Here is a 5,451-nt window from a genome sequence, read left to right on the forward strand (position 1 = left end):
CTTTCTTTTTTTTTTTTTTTAAGATTTTATTTATTTATCTGACAGAGAAATCACAAGTAGGCAAAGAGAGAGGGGGAAGCAGGCTCCCCACTGAGCAAAGAGCCCATGTGGGGCTTGATCCCAGGACCCTGAGATCATGATCTGAGTGGGAGGCAGAGGCTTTAACCCACTGAGCCACCCAGGCACCCTACATCTCCATACTTTCAATTCATTCTCTTTCAGACTTAGCAGGAGAATTGGAGATTTTTGCAAATTTGGGGCCCTTGGCTAAACAGCATCACTCAGTATGCCCTTTGAAATGTGCTCTTGACTTCTTTCCTAACCCAGTGTGTGGCTGGGGCTGGGGCTCTTGTAGCTGTCTCAGCTTTTATTTAAGAAGTATTTCTTCCAAGCTATGGTGAAGTCTTCACCTTGCCTCTCTTCAGATTTAAGCAAGCACTGTTCTTCTCTCCATAACTTTAGATACATCTTTATTGTTTCTAAGTTTCTTATCTCCCAGGTTTATATTTCTTACTGCCTTCCTACCTTAATACCATATATGTTTTTCAATTATTTTCTATTATACCATGTCATTATTTTCCTTGATGAACTGACTTAATTAGTTTTTCAGGGTTTTGGGTTTTTTTTCCCCTCAGAATCTCAAGCTATAATATGCCTTTGGGAATTGTCCTAATAATAAATGCAGTTCTCTTGATTTGATTGATTGTGGGATTTGGGATTTTTGTTTTGTTTTGTTCTGATGGTGGAAAGAGTGGATACTCTCCACAGCCTTTTCATTTGCCATCTATTAGCTTCCCTCCTCCAAAGCATGGCTTTCCAAGTACATCCATGCTTGTAATATGTCTCTTCACATTTAAAAGAAAGGGAGAAAAAAAGAGAGAAAATATGAGAATAAGGAGTCAAAGAGAGAGAGAAAGAAATGGCAAAAAGGCACAGAGACAATCCAACAAGCAGAATCCACTCAAACAACCTGAACCCTAGTCTTGCTTAAACTTCACATACCTCACATTTTACCAGTAATACTTGTATAATCCAACTGTTCATAATACAACATTGAAGTCTAGAGTGACATGGAGGACCTGGTGGAGTTTCATAGAGGAGACAGGATTTTGGTTGGAGGAATGGAAACAATTTGGATGCAGGGAAAGGAAGAGGAAGAACACCCTGAATGAAGGAAACAGCATGACCAAGGACACCAAGACCACCATGAGAGAGGACTGAGCCAGGGGTCCACAAAATTACATGCTGGCTAATGCGGGGCATAACAGCAGGATGGCACAATGAGTAGTGTGGAATTTTTTTTCTTTTTTTTTATTATTATTATTTTTTAAGATTTTATTTGACAGGCAGAGATCACAAGAAGGCAGAGAGGCAGGTGGAGAGAGAGGAGGAAGCAGGCTCTCTGCTGAGCAGAGAGCCCGATGCGGGGCTCGATTCCAGGACCCTGGGATCATGACCTGAGCCAAAGGCAGAGGCTTTAACCCACTGAGCCACCCAGGCGCCCCTGGAATTTTTTTTCTGATGGAATTGCTGAAAGTTTCTGCAAATAACCTGTTCAAAACAAAACAAAACAAAACAAAATTGCTCTATAAAGACTGATTGGCACTCTGAGTGAATGAGGAAGAAGGAAACACCAGACAGAAGTTTCCAGGCCATTGAAACAGCTTCCCTCTTTGTTTTTCTTAATGAGGATAAATTAGATACATTTCTAATACTCATATATTAGGAAAAGGGGTACTGTATAAACCAACATTACTAATAACATATATTAGAGGTCTTGTGTGTGTACAAGTCAAGCAAGATAAAAGAAATATGCATGGAGGCTAGCTAAATATATAAAAAGTCTGCCCTATGCCAGTGAAATCCTACCAAGTATCTTACCGGGCTTCACCCAGGAAGGCTAGAACTTCCAGGCAAATGGTGTAGAAGTGTTGCTGTTATAATCATTATTTTGGCAACGTGGATGTGGGAGGAGGCACTGATATTTCTCTGTCATGACCGCATATAGGATCTACAACCCTCCTCCCACCCCCACCATGCACAGATGTGTGTATGTGTATAATCTAAACTCCAAGGCCCTGTGTCATCGAGCCAGACTTAGGCCCCAGTGCTCTGTCCACTCTGTTCTGGCTGGCTTTCAGTATAGGAATCTGCCCTCCTTCTATCTATACCAAAATTATTATTTTAATTAATATGGAGAAAGCAATTATTTACCATTTTTAATCCCATTTTGTTATAACAGAAGAGGAATATGAAGTTAGTGCTAAGAAATTTCTTTCAGTGGGTTTCTTAGATGCTTGATTAAATTTCCAGACAGTTAATTCCATCTTTTTGTGCACTTTCCTAAAGTGAGATAAACCTGACACATACAGTAGAACACATATAAAAAGCACCTGAAGGCAGACTCCATATAACACTGATATTTTTAAAAATGTATTACTTACCCCAGGATCTAATTAAAAGGCCCCATGAGATCCCTATATTTTTTTTCCTTATTTTTTAATCTTTTCCCCATGGCAGAGAACAGAAACAATGGTAACTTTATGTGGATTTTGGTGAATTATTTAACACTGTGACACTTGAATGAAATAAAGAAAATAATATCACTTAATCCTAACTCCGAAAAATTGTTTAAAATGCAGCTGCATTCATTAGTGAAACATATGGAAATATACATTATCTCCTAGAAATATTTTGTAAATTTAACTGCTAAATCATTTTTAAAAATTATTTCGTCTAGAATCTTTATGACAATGAGTGACATAGTCTACTTGGGTTTGATATTCCACATCTCTAAATATATTTGTATATTATACCTTATATTTCATACATATTCATTAATTACATCTAAGACATATGTGCAATTTAAAAAAAAATATATGCAATTTTAATCTAAGTCAAAATAGAAAAAGTACTGGGCAGGAATTCAAAATACAAATGTGGCTGGCTTGGGATACTTAAATTTCTGAAAACTATAAATGGGAAGTCCCATGTTTTCAGACTTAATAGCCAGAGGACTTTGCCTTGTGTTCAAACAATGTTCTAATTAATAGACTCACAGTCCTGGAAAAAGACTTCAAGAAGTTCTGATAGTTCTTTCTCTGCCTAGTCCAAGAACAGAATGCAATTCAACCTAATGGGAAGTTCATGCTTATTTAGACAGACTTCTTTTTAAAGGCCACTACGAAATCACATTCCTTATGATCATTAAATAAAAATATTCAAAAATCAAAGAAAAACTTGAATGATTTTGGTCTCCTGCAAAACTGGTCAGTGGAACTGTGGTCAAAGTTCATTTAAGTGACCTTTCTATCTTCCAACCCCAAGATACGTTGCATCTGGCAATAGTTACTAAACAAGAAAATCATTCATAAAGTAGTGTAATTAGCAGCACAGAAACAGTAAGGGCTTTTTTTCCACACTTAGTCTTTGTGACTTCTGGGTGGCCTCCAGGATAGACAGTTTTCAGCCATAGATATTGATGAGGAAGCTCTTTCCTGTTTACTCAGAGATATGTCCTAGATCAGCATGGTAGTCTGTGCCTACCTAAAACTGTCCCCTGTGTTCCTCACCCTTAGAAGACACAAAGACCAGGAAAGGCCTGACAATGTGTTATTGTCAAAGAAACCCTTAGAACTGAAGGACGTAGTCAACCTATGTTGCCCATATCAGATTCCATGCTGCTGCACTCCCAGGACAAGGAGCGGTTGGGAACATACTTCAGAACTGTGTTTCTTGAGTTGGGTGATAATTGCCAGATGTTTGGGCTGGTGAAATGAGCTGGTTTCTTCTTTTGCCCCAGTATTCTCTATTTAAGAAAAAACAATTTTTAAGATGGTTTTGATGCTGAAGAGAAGACTGTTAAAAATATTTCTCTCTTTAGTGAGGTTATAGTGGTAAAGGAAATTGGGAACTTAGAACCAAAGGAGCTCCAGGTGAGATAAAAGTGTAAGAAGTACACGTGCCTGCTGACCCACACCAGGGACAGAAAGAGGTCTTAAAGAAATGTGTCTAAGAGCCTCCTTGTTCCAGACTGCTCCCTACAAAACACTCAGGTATAAAAGGAGTTATTTATTCCCCAGTCCATACTGGGCAAATCAGCCTGGGTCCCAGACCACTATAACGGACATCGAAAAAAAATATGGGAAATGAAAATAAGCCCACCACAGCTGGAGAAATCTACTTGAATTTTTACTTTGAATTTGGTATAATCCACTTTCTCCTGTTATGCTTTGACTCATTGCATAACAGAGAGGACTTATACCCAAGAGAAAAATTGTTTGTACTTTGAGGCAGACAGCATCTAAAGAGTCGATTTCTGTGTAATCTTTCACTAGTTTTCCTCTGGCTTATTTTAAGCAAAGGGGGAGAAAAGTTTGACTTATTAAAACTCCAGAGAACCAAGATCCAAATATTTATGTAAAAACCACTTTTTTATTTTTGGATTTTCCCTTAAAGGATGTTTCAGACAGATAAAATAAGAGCTGATTCAGGACATATATTTTGAAGGCCAAGGGAAATTCAGGCATGTTAGGTATACACTAAACACACGTTTCTCCTTAGGATATTCTTGGGGCTAGATGATCACACTGCATAAAAGGCCTATAAAATCCGTCATGAGAAAATACCTGACCTAAGCCAGAAATAGCATGCTTAACTGCCATTTGCATTAAGAGACCACACAGAGAGAAAAAATATTATAAAAGACCATCTGATAAGATGCTAAAAGATATACCAAGGAAGTGGTCTGCCTTTGGTTTCCTCAGTGAAAACAGCAAAGAAAAAAGAGCATTTCTTCCCCTTTCTAAGTACTCACTCAGGGCCAGATTTGAAGGAACAAATGCAGGAAGACATTCTCTGAAAGAATTGAGAACTTAGAACCAAAGGAGCTCAGATATAAAAGGAGTTATTTATTCCTCAGTCCATACTGGGCAAATCAGCCTGGGTCCCAGGCCGGTTTAATGGACCTGAAAAAAAAGGAGGGGGGGGGGCGGGGGAGAATGCAAATAAGCCCAGTAAAATTGCAAGTAAACCTCCAGTCAGTAGAAAAGAAACAAAGATTACTAGACATTCTAGAAATATCCATACATTTAGGAAATTTCCTAAAGTAGTATATCTCAGTTAAAGCTCCTTAAGTCACCAAAAGGAGAGACATTAGGAACATCTGGCTGGCTCAGTCAGTAGAGCACTGATCTCTTGATCTCAGGGTCTTGTGTTCAAGCCCTGTTTTGGGCACAGAGCCTACTTAAAAAAAAAAAAAAATTAAGCTAGAAGGAGGGGTGATACGTCAATGTGGCTATACACTACTCAGACGGGGACCACTTGTTCTTGACTCTTTCGGTGCTGTGGGTCAAACTAACTATGGAGTGTGCCTCTCCAGGTAGACCATAACCAGTTTTTCCTTTCTTTGCATTATTAATTTTTAAACTTTGAAACTCGTTTCTTTCTGTA

The sequence above is a fragment of the Enhydra lutris genome, unplaced genomic scaffold (genome assembly GCF_002288905.1).
Source record: "Enhydra lutris kenyoni isolate GAN:26980312 unplaced genomic scaffold, ASM228890v2 scaffoldscaffold15, whole genome shotgun sequence".
NCBI lineage: Eukaryota > Metazoa > Chordata > Mammalia > Carnivora > Mustelidae > Enhydra > Enhydra lutris.